General features: G+C 40.1%; 1 protein-coding gene across 9 annotated transcripts in view; it reads right to left on the reverse strand.

Moving 5' to 3' along the window:
- LOC149306854 (homeobox protein PKNOX2) overlaps window positions 1–16399 on the reverse strand; it is a 262919-nt gene that overhangs the window by 102111 nt on the left and 144409 nt on the right. For 8 of the 9 annotated variants that reach the window (XM_089537725.1, XM_089537717.1, XM_089537721.1 and 5 more), the window contains one exon: window positions 4338–4440. The exons of the other annotated variant lie outside the window; for it this stretch is intronic. The gene's annotated coding sequence lies outside the window, so the exon portion shown is untranslated. The remainder of the gene's footprint in view (window positions 1–4337; window positions 4441–16399) is intronic. 9 annotated transcript variants of the gene reach the window in all.

Raw genomic sequence — 16399 nt, forward strand, 5'->3', positions numbered from 1 at the left:
CTCTGGAATGCATCTGGGGTGTGATTTCCATGTATGCTTTGTCAATAAGTACTTCCTTTTATCTGCTTGGAATCTCTACGTATGTACTCATGTGCACAACCATGTGTGTGCACAGACATGTATGCACACACCTTTATTGTTATTCTCACTGTCTGCAACATCTGCAGCATCCAGCAAGACTGCTTTTATAGGGCATCATGCAAAGAGACCTTATCTTCATTAAGTCAGGAGAAAAAATGTATTCATCAATCTCCACAGCATTATTTTCTTCTAGGAACAAACTCCAAAAGTTTTGAAAATGCAGTTTCAAATATTATTTTCATCCCTGTAATGAAAGTGATGAAAGGCCAAAGATCTTGACCACTAAGTGATGGAAAAGACCTCTTTCTGCTTGAGCCAGTTCTAGTTAGAATAGATGGTACTATGCTAAACAGACAGTCAATATGGCATAAAATATCTTCCTTGTGTTTCCAAGTCTCTCTGTGTTAGATGAATGAGTACATGGGAATCCTGCCTTATCTAATTTATTATAGCACAAACTTTTGCAGATTACAATCCACTTCAGATACATGCAATGCAATGCATGGCATATAATAAAGATTATACTCTATGCATCTAAGGAAATGGATCAGAATCCATGAAAATGAAAGAAAAAAGGTTATTTTGGCCAAGCACCCAAAGAAATACTAAGGAGAGATGGAAACAGAAAACCCTGTAGGCCCCTAAAAGACAGGGAAAAGCAGGGAGGCTGCCTGTTTTGGCTTCACCAAACACCACAATAAAAATAAGACACACAGTCCACACTGTGTATTGTTTGATGGGGAAAGGTCAGGGGGCAAATCAGACCATCAATCCCTTGCAGAATATCAAGATGCATAAACAAAAGTGAAGCCCAGAGATATTATGAAGGAGGCTTTGGTTGCTGGGGAAGAGGTAGGAAAACCTCTGTGTGTCCCCACAGACAAGAAAAATAACATCATCCTTTGAAAAGCATGATCGTAGCTTTTACCACATTTGCACATCCATGCCCTCCTCTTCCTTGCTCATAAAATCCACATAAAGTATTGAACAGCTGAAACGCCAATTTAATTCTGCACCATAGTATCTCTCCATTCACGCTTCCTACTTAATCCTTTTCATCTAGCTGCTCGTAACTTCTTGATCTTCAAATCAATTCCGTAAATAGCGGTTGAATATTTCATTATTTTCCTGCCTGGTTTCCTGCATTTTGATGGCAAAATTCACCACCTTCTGTAGCGCTTCTATCACAGCGCCTGGTTCAACACTTTCAAACAATTTAAGGTGGAAGAGAACCCACAACTGAATCCAATCAATTCACCACCCCCTGCAGTTGCTCTTACAGATTTTTTGGGCATCCAGTTGCCTTGCATATCAAAAGCATGCCAGGTCACTTGCTGTTGCTGCTATGAAACAAAAATGACCTCCCGGCACTGGTGGTAGTGAGGACCAAAGGGACATCCTTTCTGTCTTGACAGCTTATCTACAGCAGAGTTTGGACAAGTTGTTTGCTTGGACAACAGCTACCAGAATCCTCCTCTTAGTATGAGCAAGTGACATGTTGAAAGTTTTAGTTTCCAGCAGCTATGGTGACTAAGGTATTCTGGGAGTTGTAAGCTACATCCACACTGCAGAAATAATGCAGTTAGACTCCACTTTAACAGCTGTGGCTCAATGATATGGAATTCTGGGAACTGTAGTTTTGTAAGACATTTAGCCTTCTCTGTCAAAGAGCTCTGGTGCCACAACAAACTACAATTCCCAGAATTTCAGTGGAGTTAAAGTAGAGTCATCATGCATTATTACTGCAGTGTGGACGCAACCATAGTTCTGAAAGTAATTTCTTGCAATCTCTGGTCTAGAGAAACAAGACCAGATTCAATCAACTATGTCTCTTTAATCTACAAAAGAAACTGCCTGGAGTGAATTTCTTCTTTGGTTGAGAGATGCTCATCTTCATGATGGCAAAACAGGAAGATAGAGCTAAAGGCCCATGTAGAATTGTTAAATAAATCAGGATATAATCTACAAAAGTCTGTGATACAACAAATACAGTAATCTCAACAAGGTGACACAGGGCCTTTTAAAATTTAATGGCCAGAAAGCCAAGCTCTCAAAGAAAGCATTTGTACCATCCTCTTTCATTATATTTTCTCTGATACTTAATAACAAACTAAAAGTGTGTGTGTGTGTGTGTGTGTGTGTGTGTAGGGTGTGGAGACAGTTGTTCAAATATCTTTTGAAAAAACCATGCACTTCTCAGAGTGAAGCTGCCATTTCCCCCCAATGCATATCACAATCTAAACGCAGCTAGTAAAGACAAGTTATCTCTGGACATGGAAGAACCATGTTTAGATCCTGTCAAATCTCTGAACTGCTGGGCCAGTCTCATACAGAATCCAAATTTGAAGGAAATATTTGATGTACTATGAACAAATGAGTGTTTCTTTTTTGAAGGACAAATTAGAAGAGGGGAAAAATCGGAAAATATGACACACACACACACACACATCTCTTATCTCACTATTAAAAAAAAGAAACTTGGAAATACAGCAGACACTCTTGTTCTCAGCTACACAAACAATGTTACCAAGTGTACAGAGGAATTAGCAGTGAAAACACTTAGCTTTCTTGCTAGGGTGCGTTTCTCACTAAAGAAAAAGAAATCATGTTGCTAAGGAAAAAATCAACTTACGTGCAGCTAAAAGGAATGCATCCCATAAACAGAAATCCATGTTAGAGATTCTAAATAGTAAAACAACACAAAGCAGACAAGGAATTGCTGGGAACCTTTTTTCTATCCTTGGGGCAGATTCCTGCTTGAAACAGTATATTAAGTTTTCTAAATGGATGCCTTAACTTAAGCACACACTATCATCCTGATAGCAATTTTGATCCAAGTTACTGCAGGATAATTTGGAACACTAATGAAACCCATGCCAAGTGGAAACTGGAATAAATGAAATTGTTGTCAGGCAGCCAAAGATCCTCAGCTTACATTCACTGGATCACTACTCTGCTCTCGAAGGCAACACTCAGCTAGCATTTTGGCTCTGATGATAATAAACAAGGCACTGCTTCCCATTCACTGGTCCTGTTCATCTGTGCCCAACTGCAGAACTGCCCAGAGAGGGGAAGTGGTGCCTGTTCCCTACTGTTCCTCACTCTTGTCATTGCTCACATGCTCAAGAGAAGGGAGCAACAGCAAGAAGGTTACAGAGACAGTGGGTGGTAGCAACCCTCCGACATTTCACAAATGAAAACTGGGACACATATATCCAAGCAACATCAGAGTGTTGTTAAAATGGCCAAAGTTAATAATGAGGATGAACACACAAGCCAGGAGAGTCAGCAGATTTCTTTGAGTGTACTAAGAGGTGCAAGATTCTGGCCTCTCCTCTCCTGCTGCGTTGAGTGCAAATTACGTTTGTACTTTGAACTCAGTTTGCAGCAGTTGAAGTAAGCTGAGAACAAATAGGGAAAGTGGGAGGAGGAGGAAAAAACTGGGACATTTTAAAGGCAGATGAAAAAGTGGTATGACAGAGGATTAACTGGGACTACCTCTGCCAAATTGGGACAGTTGAGGATATGGCCCCTCCTGGGTTGGGGGCCTTGGCAAGTGCCTAGCAATGGCTCTGTTGAAGCTGGTCTGATATTTATATCCATACTGGCTGCAGGCCTCAGCAAGTACTCAGAAATGCCTGAGCCTGGTGCCAAACTCCTCACCTAAGTAGGGAGGAGAAATACAGTCTAGGCCCAAGAAAGAATTAGAAAACTGAATCCCACATATCCTCTAAAAACAGTGTGTGTTCTGCTAAGAGATTTTTAAGGAAGGGGGGAGGAGTGCTTTTGCATTTTTTTTTTACGAGTATCATGCTTTTTTAAAAAAACTAATCAGTTAAATTGTTAAAAGCCACAGGAAGAGATTTCTTCCTGAAGCCGTAATACTCTTAAAGTGTCTTCAAATTACTTCTTTTCGCAGGGAAGGAGACTGCTTTGAATTTAAGCATTTTTCATCCCTAATAGATTTCTCTTGTTTTTCCTAAATCAGCATCCATTTCTTATGTGAACCTCCCCACCTCCCCAAAGCAATGTGTGTGGGTCTTCACACAGAAGACAGAGGCAGGGTTAAATCATATTCCAGATTCTGGCTTCTTGGAGCATTATTTTATTGCACTGGCCCCTTAATTTGATGCTTGGTCCAATGAAATGTTAGTATCAGTTCCATGGGCCAAGTTGCCTTTTGTTTGTCAGTGGGACTTATGGAAATAACCTGCTCTGTTGATTTGTAAGGGCAATGATGAAAATGTGATGCTTACTATGAAGTGTGCTCCGGGAGCCACTTGCCTTTTGAAAGTCTCCCCTCTGCCCTTTCTCTGCTGGTAACACAAAAGCCGCTTTCTCCAGCCAGAGCAGAGCCACCTGAAAGGAAACAGATAAAACCATCGGTTGGAGGGAAGAGAATGCTTCCTTGCAGCAGTTTTTCCAAAAACAACACACTGAAAAATCAACAGAAGCTATAAACTCTGGATATTTCCATATAAATCTTCAGAAAACCCACTGGATGGAGGCCCCAAATGCTTCCTAATCCTGATCCCAAAAATAGGGAGGAGGGGTGTTTATCTATTTGTTTCTCTGAAATTAAACACACACACATACACCATCTTGACCAAGTTAAATAGGATCAGGACACACAACTGTTTTCAAACACACCAACTTTCCCTTTATCAGGATTGTACTCCATCTCAAAATAATATCCTTCCTTCCTTCCTTCCTTCCTTCCTTCCTTCCTTCCTTCCTTTCTTCCTTCCTTCTGTAGGACCAAAGAGTCCCTAGAATTTAAATTATTGAGCAGGTTGAACAGGGGAAGTGAACCTGTGGTCCTTACACACACTTAAGTTCTTAAGGGACCCTTAACTGACAGGAGATTTACTGAACTCCAAGAGATCTATTGCAGTGATTAATTACCAATTCCCATCTTGTTTGTGTATTTCCCACATTTAAGTTTAATAATTTGTTCATTTCAATATTAGTCCATATTTCCCACAATGACTCCCTTTCTGATTAAACACTGAAAAGCTTTCAGCTTGGTGCTATTTCTTAGTGGTATAAATCACAGAAATGGGTGAACAAATGAAAATACTGAGGTGTAGGCAAGCCAAATTTGCCATACTAAATCAGAGTGAGTTTACATATAATTTCTGGTGACCTAAGAGGTTAACACATCATAAAAAGGTTAATGTAGACATCCCAATTGTATCCCCCAATTGTTTACAGCCATTCCCAAAACACCTGAAACGTTATTGTCATTTCAATTACCGGAATATTGATTCTAACTATGGCACATAATAGGGCTGGCTGCCAGATCATTGTAGTCTACTGTTTTCCCTCTTATCCCAGATGCACTGCCAAAACAACCTACCATACAAGTTTAAAATTCGACTGATCAGGTTTTCAGGCAAAGGATATGAGGACCACGTTCCGTGTTCCATTTTTCCTTTCCAAAATAACTCTGCAATTACTGCAGACACATACACCGAGTTTGGAAAGGCCTTCAATAATTAATTATCTGGCTTTTCACCTAGTATATTTACATGCATTTGCATATTTCAGTGCTTTGATAAAAGGGAATGTTTTTGAAGATCCTTGATTAAGGCAACAATTTCTCTAGTGATAATAATAAGTTAAATATAGAGATGACAAAACCATTGTCATTACTTGCATTACAGTCCTGATGAAAGCTATACCTGGGCTCTCTGAGATTTAACTGTACCAGACTTAGTGATGCTAACATTTCTAGAGGTCTGCTATTAACTTATTTATTTTATTAGTATTTTATTTTATTTCTATGCCATCTTTTTCACTGCACAGGACCCAAGGTGGCTTACATCCAATTACAACAAGGTATAGTCAAGATTCTTTTAAAAATCTCTATCAGTACAAAAGCTACAACAATTAAACATCTACTCGCATTGGCAATACCAATTTCCGAGGTTTCCTGCAAAAAAGCATTCGCACTGCATTGCTACTACATTCTTTCTACACGAGATAGTACGCATTGGGAGGGCCTGTGTGGTGTAGTTTTTCGTATTGAACTAAGACTCTGGAGGTTAGGGTTTGAATCTCCATTCAGCCACAGAAACCCATGGCCTTCTCTCAGCCTTAGAGGAAGGCAATGGCAACCTCCTCTGAACAAATCTTGCCAGGAAAGACCCATGACAAGATCACATTAAGGTTGCCATAAGGCATAAATTACTTGAAGGCACACAGCAACATAGCATCTATGAACTAAGGTGTCCCCTCACTATTTAGAGACCCCTACCTCAGGATACCCCATTTGGCTCTGGTAACTGGTAAGACTCACTAGAATATATGACTATGGTTCAAAGTGAGTTTCCATGAGTGTAGACTACCTATGATTTAACATGAAATATGTAAAGGTAAACCACACTGCAGTGTCCAAATTCTGTCATCTGAGATGCAGGTTGTTAGAATCTACTCCAACACTCTGTAGGAGCTTCCTAGGAACAACTGCTTCCCTTACTCCATTGTAGCACTCCCAGTCTTTCCCTTTTCAGATTGGTGGATGTGAATAGCCTTTATTGTTCCAATAGATGCAAACATCTATTGAAGAAATATGCTATACCATACTGTGTCGAAGGACATCCTGTATTTACACGGCAGCTGTAGCAAGTATTTTCCAACCAGGGATTAATAAAACACCTTCTAAAATGCAAGAGAGCATCTCAGGTGACACTCTTGCCCCCAATGTTCTTGAGTCTGGGGAAATAAGCAGATTTTCTCCTCATAATTAATGCCTCTCCCTTGTTTTCATTTTCCTTATGACTGCCCAAAGAAAGCTTTCAGGTTGAAATATCCCGCCTAATCTCATTTTCTCTGCCAATAAGCCATACCTTGAAGTGCAAGTGCAACAATTTATATGACAGGGAAAGAAGAGAGAAGGCAAAACTAAAAGGGAGGAGAGAATGAGGAAACTGGAGTCTCTGTCAAGCTGCCTGAATTTATAGCACTGCTGTGCCGGTTTCATGGGCTGCTGTGTACTATATGGCAAGGCCGTATCCTCCAACATTTGACAGAGGGAAAAGGAAGGTTCATCACATGCTTTACAGAAAGTGAAGAAGTAGATCTTCGTAGATAGTGGTGAAAACAGAAACGGGAAAGTTCAGTATGCCAGAAAGCACCTTAAAATATATAAATGAAATATATATTCCGACTGGACTATGGAGTGGGATCCAATCTCCCACCCTCCAATTTTTTTCCCCCTACCGTTGCACTTTCTTGTGAAAAATATGATTTTGGAGATAGTTTTGGAGCTCCCAAATTTAATCCAATGTAAAAAGTCTTTAAGAGTCTGGAGAGATTTATGATTAACCTACTCCCCCTCCAGCCAACTGGCCTGCAGGCAAGAGAATGGTCAGTGGTGCAGATATCATGCTGCGTCTCCCCAAATGCCTAATTAACAGACAGGCTTGGCTGTACTAGATCACCATGGGAGGTAAGTGAGTCTGCAAACTGGAGGTGGAGGGAGGGAGCCTGAATCCACTAATAAATTAGCCTTGGCTCAAACGCTATCAAACTGCCTCCGTTTTACATATTGATCCCTCGTGAGAGCCGCCTACAACACATGCTTGCATATATGTTGCAAAGAGAATGTACCTCATCCAGAAAGTAGGAAAGGATGATACATAAGGAAATGAAGCCTATGTGAACGGAGGATCAGACCTAAATGCAACAAATATTATTTATTTATCGGTTTTTTTTAAAAGAGTGATGTTTTTACACAGAAGGTTCTAACAAATAACGTAACCTATCTTATATGATAAGCATACTAATTATTATTATTATTATTATTATTATTATTATTACTGTATAATTAAACTATAAATTATAAATAAATTATAATATAACAAAATATAATAATATAATCTATTTTATCTGGACAGAAACTACTGGGACAAGAACCTGGAAACTTCAGTTCACTGTGCACCATGTGAAGATCTACCAGAACTTCAGCTCAGATTCCTGCAGTAGGTAATCAAAGCATACATTTTGCTCTGGCTGATAATCTTTATGCTCTGACAATTTTCCAAACATTGCAGAGGTTTCATCTTGGTCCATTTAAACTGTTCGCCACCAGCCCTAGATGATGGAAGATCCGTTACATATATATGTATGCCTCACTGGTAAGGCATGATTGAATCCATTGATCATGTTCTGCTATACTGCCTGTATTATGAAGATATGTATCCCCATTTTATAGATATGATTTTGGAAAAGTTTCCAGGCAGATCCGAATTTTATGATTTAATGATTCATACTCCCCTTCCTCTCTCAGATTCCTCTAGAGGACCTGTTTTGAAGGTTGCAAAGTTTTGTATGTTAGTATGTTCCACTAGGAGAAAATTGGTCAAACCCTTATTCACAGAGTTGCCATGAGTCAAGTGAAACAGCGGAGTTTATCAAACGGGAGGAATTTCTCTTAAATTCGAATGAAAATAAAGTGGGGCCAGAACACATTCACTTAAAGTCGCTACTTTTGTGCAATTATGTGAATGTGCATTGCATTCAAACTGGCTTCCCATTGCCCGAAAATAGCATGCCATTGCCCGAATTTGCATGTGGCAGCCTATCACGCAATAACGTGAAACCACATGATTGCATTCGGAGCAACTTCCCATTGCCTGAATGTACATGTAGTGGGTTATCACACAATAACATTAAACCCCATGACTGCATTCTGATTGCCATTGGATTATACTTCCAATTTCCCTTGTCTGATAAACTCCAGCTTGAAGGCAGTTAACAACAACAACAACAACAACACAGAATGGAGATTTGTGGAAGAAGCCAGAAGTGGCTAACTAGTCTAGAAGCATGAACAGGAGCATTGTATATTGGAACAATTATGTTGCCAATCCCCCCACTTAAAATACATTTAGAAAAGTTACTGATCCAACTTCAGCTTTAGCTCAAAGGCAGAAAACATGTTTTGCTCAAGCAGAAGGTGGTAGATTCAGTCAGGAGGAGGTAATGGGGGAAATTCCTTTTTGAGACTATACAAAGATGCTCTTTGCCAGAGACAACAGTACTGGCCTAGATGAACAAATAGTCTGATATAGTCTAGCCTAGCATAGTTTGAAGAATGTATCTCGGGTTGCCAAAGTGAAAAGTGGAGAGGCCTACTGTTAACAGTTGTATATAGGAGAGAATTTTGGCAGGTGCTGCTGAATAGCAACCAGGCAACAAGCAACAGCTACTGAAATTCCCTCTTCTACACAACCAATGAACCCTATAAGATATCCTTCTTGTTTCCAGAAATTCTGGGGTTTATAGCATGGGCACTTTAAGGCTGCTGGTCGGTGCGTATATGTGTTTGTGTGATGGGTGTTTGAGAGTGTGTGAGTCACTTCTAGGCAGTTTGATAAAATTATCTGTGAATAAATTGGAATACCAGTGATTCTCTGTGTGTGAGAAGAGAGAGAGAGAATAGAGTTTCAATGTGTACAGCGTATACACATTGAAACGACCATGATTAGGTTTAAGGCAATTGCTCAATGTGAAATTTCACTCATTGCACTGGTCCAATAAATAATAGAAAGTCACCATGCCCTGCAGAAGCTAGCCCCCATACTGTTTGGCCTCTGGCAAAATAAAGAGAATTCGGTGCCCACAAGGTCTAGAACAGTGGGATTAATAACACATCAATTTTAATGCAGATTTTCCCCCCTGCTTCATAAACAGCAAAGTGAATGTTTGAGCATCTCAGCAGGGGGTTAATGAGGACTCTGATTAGTTATTCAGATTTCCTCACACTGCCTCAATCCATCCTACTAGAGGGGGAGGAAAGGAGGATGTAAAAAGAAGCTCTTGAAAAATACAGTAAATACATTTCCTTCCATCCCACTCCTTGTTTTCCAAGCTGGCCCCCATCATAGCACAGAAATACCTTACAGGTTCAACGCAATGCTTCTCCCAACCATTTAAGCTTTGTACAGAACACGTAGAGCACACCCAAGCAATAATTCCTCATTCTCTCTCTCTCCCTCCCTACTTTTGCCCCCAAAGAATGAGAACTAACAATTAAAAACATAATGAAGTATGTGGATTAACATCACTTGAAATCCTGCCTCTCTCACTACATGGTGGCCCATAAAACCCTGGTGTACGCACAACCTCCTTATTGGAAAATTAACCCTCCAAGAACCTTTGACAAAGATGTAAGGCTCTGCTGTCAAAAGAACCCTCCTTCCCAGATTAGAACTGGAAGGTCTCGTTGGAAGGTCTGCAAATGAAAGGAGGTTCAATGGTGGCATGGGCAGAGGAGATATATTTGAAAGGGGATGGAACATTTAAAATTAGAATTATGGAATACAGAAAACAGTTCTCTGTCCATTTCCAACTACAGTTTTCTCTAGGTTTACAGCATTTCCCTCCCTTTCTTCCAGTATGTGCATCACAGGAAGCAGTTCCTATACCAATTCAGTCCATTTGTTCACCTAATTTGGTAGAGAATTTAAGGATAGAGAAATATATCAGTTTCTCTTTCTCTTGAATTCAGGTTTTTTTTTAATATAACTTCAGGTGTGTTCCAATCCTAAATATGAAGAAAATGGCTGATTTTGGTAAATTCTTCCAAAATAAACCGAAACAAAATTCTTCAGCATCTGCACTGGCCTAATTCAGTCGGTACCATCTTGACAGAGAGCTGTTAATGAAAAACTCAGGAAAAAAAGAAGTGGCAACCCTATGTGAGTGCTAACATGGTTGACTACACAAAAATTCAAAACCATGCTCAGAGCTTGGATAGATGAATCTCTGTGTGCATATTCAAACTATGGCTTTTCAACTCTCATTGGGAGGCAATCTCAGGATTACTATGGTACCAATAATCCAGGCATGATGGCAAAATATTGTTAATGGACAATTCCTATAACAGACACTTTTTTGGGGGTAAATGTCTGGGAAATGGATGGTACTGTTGGTTTCATGGATCTTCTCTCCCAGATTACTTCTTCTGCATCTCCTTCTTTCTCAGAAAAGAATCCACAGAGCTCAAGAGCCCAGATACAGCAGGTTCGGTTTGTGCAACTGTAAGACATAAGATCAATAAGAGCTTCTGTTGGCAAAGGAACTGGGGCAGCGGGTGCATACAGAGAAGGGATGAGGCACTATAGGTCTGCCTGTGTGGTCAATGCTATCAACTCTGAGCAGACAAGGCTGGTTTTGTGCTATGCTGACAAACCAAGAGCTTAATTTTATGACCCAAATTGATTGTTGCCAGGAGAAGTGTTTGTTCCCATCTGTGACCCAGGGAGCAGCTCCTCTTTGAAAGAGGTGGGGAGAAAATATGCTGACACTCAAGTTTAGGAAAACAAAAATAAAACTGGGAGATTAAGAGAAAGTACCCAAGCCATCCCAATGTCTTTTGAAGGTAGATTTCAGACTAGACTGATAACGGCAGGTAATAATAGGGCTCCAAAATGCAAGTCAAACAACACTCCAAACAAGCAACTACAGGGCAGACGGGTTTTAATTCATGCTTCAGCATGTGGCTATGTTCAAAAAACATTTTCAGTTTCATGGTGACATTTGGGGTACAGTTAACAGGGAATGATTAATTTTATATTTGTTATGCTGTCTCACAAATAATTGTCTATGGACAGTGCATTTACTGACAGTTGGCTTAGCTTTGTTAAATGATCTGGACTGAAGACCTAGCTTGTCACCCCAATACTGTATGCCCTATGCCAGGGGTGTGCAGCTGTAGAAAGGTAGGGCGCCACATTAGTACCTTAGGACCCTTGGAGAATGGCATCCCTCTCCACACCAACCTGCTCAAAAATGATATTTTGCTCCCAAATGCTCTCTAGAGGCCATGGTTTTGAGGGCATTCCTGGGCCATAATACAGGCATAGGATTAATCAGGACTGTCCTTGCCAAACTGGGTCAGTTGGAGAGTGTGCCATCACCCAGACACTTGCTCAGTATGGAAATCAAAAGAAAAATAGCAATTTTATTGCAACTCCCAGAATCCTCCTTGCTGGCTGGGTACGTCTGTATTTGTCAATCCAAACAGCATTTTTTTCAGGTTCTATTCTTGACAAATATGTCAATTTTTGTCTTTTAAATAAGTATATGCTAGAAAAAACATGCTTTGGCATACACAGGTAACTGGAATCATGATTACACTGACTGTATCAATGTAATCTAATATCTATTGAACATGATAGGCACATGATATCTAAACAATGAAGAATTTTATTACTTGAACAATTCATGCTAATAAGATATTTAACAAAACACGCCCCTAAAGGACAAATAGGAGCAAAACTTGAGAGGGTTGGCTGCAAAAATAGGTTTACTATGCTTAGAATAGACCAATTGGAATCAATGAGACTTAAGTTAGTCATTATGGCCTGTTACAGACTGCCAAAATAAAGCTGCTTCAGGTCTCTTTGGAAGTACGCTGTTTAAATGACGCATGGGTCCTAAAGAGTCCGGAGGTCGCGCCAAAGCCACACTCCATTCCTAAGCACTGGAGTGCAGCTTTGGTGCAGCTTCCGGCTTCTTAGGATGCATGCATTATTTAAACAGCATACCTCCAAAGAGACCCGAAGCAGCTTTATTTTGGCAGTCTGTAACAGGCCTATGATTAATTCACCCCATTGATTTTGTTGATTTTATGCTATTTTCAGCATGCCTAAATCTGGATCCAGTCCAATAATTTGCAAGGTGCAGGTACCAGAAAAGTGGGGCAAAAGACAAAAGACCAGCTGGCATACAACAACATTATGAATTTTCGCCTCTTCCTCTCTTCCACCTCTTTGCACTGTCATGTGAATTTTACAGCCAAGGAACTTTCTGAAGCTTTCCCCTTCAATGTAATCGAGAAGTCATTTATTCCTCCATAACATTTGCTTGAAGGAACGTTAGAGCTGAATTATAGCTAGGACCATTATCTCACAATAACTGTCTGGGAAATGTTAATGCCTGGATCATGCAGAATGCCATATTACAGTTTTTATGGTGGACATAACATTTTTATGAACTTTTTCTCGGGTAACACCACCATTTACTATGGAGAGGAGCACCTGCCATGGGTTCATTAGCTTGGGCATAAACTTCATGAGAGCCTTGGGGCACCTTGGTGGAGATATCACCAAAGTGTTGCCATTGGCCCTTTACTTGTATGTCCCTTTCCCATGGAAAACCATTCTCAAAGCATCTCCCAGCATCAGAAGAGTGTATTTAACAAAATGTAAAGAACTGTGAAAACCACCTCTGAGTATGCCTTGCCTATGAAATTCATGGAGTTACCACAAGTTGACACACACACCATTTCAAAATGAACTGAACTACAAGATGGCACTATTTTAATCATCATGCAAATATTAATAAATACATATTAAGACTAAACAACCTACTAATAATTTATACTAGGGTCTAATTGCAGAAATAAAAAAAAATCCAGAAAATACACACATAAAACTGCCCAGAAATTTAAAAAATCACTTCAACAGCAGCAAAAATACTAAACCCTTTCTAATGTGAAAGGTGACATGTTCCCCAACTATGTACGACATTCTGATGAACTAATTCTGGTAGAAGCAGCATTTGTAGATGGCAACAGGTTGGAAAGAGCCATTGAGAGAGCAGAGTGCAGGTCTTCCCTGAACCTCAACTAGATGGTCTTTAGATACCTCCAGCTCTCAGTGCCAAAAGAAAGCAGTTTCCTGGGTCTGTGTTATATGTGAGCTGTTATGTCATATACTGCATTGCTTCAGCAACCTGACTCTGCAATGAAAAAAGAGGACTAAAAGGAAGCAACTAGGCATCTCAAAACGATCTCTGAAACAACCAACTTCTTTTGTTGAACTTTTGGGTTTCTCTCCAGAGAAGTCTTGGCAATCATTTAAAGTGCTTCTCATTCCACTCCTGGAAGAGGGGGGGGGGGGGGGAACCTTTAAAAGTAGACATATTTTATACAGACTTTCATAAAAGATCTAATAAAGATGGTGTTTAGTATTTTATATCCTCGCACAAAAATAATGATCTTGGATCTTTGCTCCCCAAATGCAGAAATGCTTTAAATGGGTTTATGTCTCTCACCTCTGGAATAATTCTTTTCTTAAAAAAAAGAAAGAAAAAAGGAAAGGCTGAATTTATGGCTTTGTTCTTTATCTGCCCCTAGCTTCCATTAAGTGTCATAACTATTCCATTATAGGCAGGCCGGGTCTCCATGCTTGCACCTGCATGTGGGGGTTACATCATTTCATTATTCTTCTAGGCAGAGTGCTGCTTAACCCCTGACATTGCTAGTAAAATCTGGATGACGAACATCAGTTTACAGTAGTTAGGGCTGACAAGTGTCAGCACAACACACCCAGGGGTGGAGGGAAAAGGCAGCAGAATTGACCTAGCAGCTTTCTCTATATGGGCAGAATTACTTTTAGAATATTCACAGTGACAACACACAATCTGGCTACAAAGAGTCACATCAAGTTCCTAGGCTCTTGAACTCCATCTAGGGCTGCCTCCCTCCCTGCTGGCCTTCCCTAGGAAGGCAAAAATCCCATTTATTCAGACAGGCTTATGGTATCTAAACTGGGTGGTCCACATTGCCTGGAGGATTCTGGGAGCTATAGAATCATAGAGTTGGAAGAGACCACAAGGGCCCTGCAGTCCAACCCTTTGCCATGCAGGAACTCACACTCAAAGCACCCCCAACAGATGGCCATCTAGCCTCTGTTTAAAAACCTCCAAAGAAGGAGATTCCATCACCTCCGAGGCAGTGTATTTCATTGTCGAACAGCCCTTACTGTCAATAACTTCTTCCTAATGTTTAGGTGGAATCTCCTTTCCTGTAGTTTGAATCCATTGCTTTCTGTCCTAGTCTCAGGCGCAGCAGAAAACAAGCTTGCTCCCCCATCAGTATGACACCCCTTCAAATACTTAAACAGGGCTATCATATCACCTCTTAACCATCTCTTCTCCAGGCTAAACATACCCAGTTCTTTAAGTTGCTCCTCACAGGGCATGGTTTCCAATGGCCCTCCTCTGGATGCGCTCTAGTTTCTCCACATCCTTTTTGAATTGTGGGGCCCAGAACTGGACACAAGTATCATTGTCTTTTCTAAGGCTGGGGAGAAATGAATTTTCCAAGCAACATGGTCTTTGTCTTCAATGGGCTACTAAGATGCTTTAGCTGTACAAAAGACCTATTCTTATTGAAGAGAAAAACTTTTAGAACTATTTTTTTGGTGTGCATCAACACAGCTGACTGCATTTTTGGATGTACCTTCGGCTGTGGCTATGTGAACTGGGCTTCAAAATTTACCATTGCATCACTAGTTCTGAGTCTAACTTTAAACCTTTTCTTAAAAAACTGAACTAAGGAACCTAGATGTGTGATAACAGTCTAAAGATGAGATGTTGTCTGGCATTAACTCTATGCTTGCACTGTGGTTTTGGGGAGAGAATTACCAAGTTATTAAATGTACATGCCACTTTTCTGCCAACAAATGGAACTCAAGATGCCCAACCGTTGTAACATCAAATACAAACCCTATTCAAACATAATTATATTTTATATCTACTTGTCAAACCACCCAAGTTTGTTTCCTTTTTGTTTCTTTTTTTAAAAGCATATGACAGGAAGCCCAGCAAAGTCTAGAAAAGAGAGGGGCTTGGACATTACAATGAGAAACACAGAAGCTGGAAATTCTTATAATCAATGGTTTGAACAAGAGGATGGTAATAAATTGTTAACTGGCACTAAATAAAGCATTTTTAGAATGGGCTTGACAAGGTCTTCAATGAGTGCATTGACCAGAAGGTGAAGGAATGCTGAGGTTTTGTTGGATACGGGGAGACACTGTATTGAATTTACAGGAAGAATTCTACTTCTATGTTACAGTTTGCTGAGCTGAAATCAATCAAATCCTTAAAATCAAGATGTATCACTGGAGCATTTAAGCCATATATTTGTTATTTCCCTAAAGAAAATGAATGATGCTGCACCTGCTCCTAAACAGCTCAGGACCTATTCTCCTCCCTCTTGCTGTAAGCAGACTGTTTCCCAGACTCCCTCTCTGATACTAAAGAAACACCGTTTAAAACAAAATAGAGGCTCTTTTCTTTGGGACCACTTCCATATGCTTCGTTTCAGTTTTAAACTGCATGTTAATTGTTCTGAATTAACAGCTCCAGCTGGAAAAAAGCAAACAAGCAATTTGCAAACCTTAAGATAACACCCAACTTATCCAAAGTGATTTAAGTTCCAAGGGAAAGCTTCCTTGCTTGGTTGGGTGGAACTCAAATACTGCTGGGATTTTTTTTGGTAAGCTTAGCTACTATCAGA

The sequence above is a fragment of the Sceloporus occidentalis genome, unplaced genomic scaffold (assembly GCF_023333645.1).
Source record: "Sceloporus occidentalis isolate IW3139 unplaced genomic scaffold, rSceOcc1.0.p SCAF_9, whole genome shotgun sequence".
Taxonomy (NCBI): Eukaryota; Metazoa; Chordata; class Lepidosauria; order Squamata; family Phrynosomatidae; genus Sceloporus; species Sceloporus occidentalis.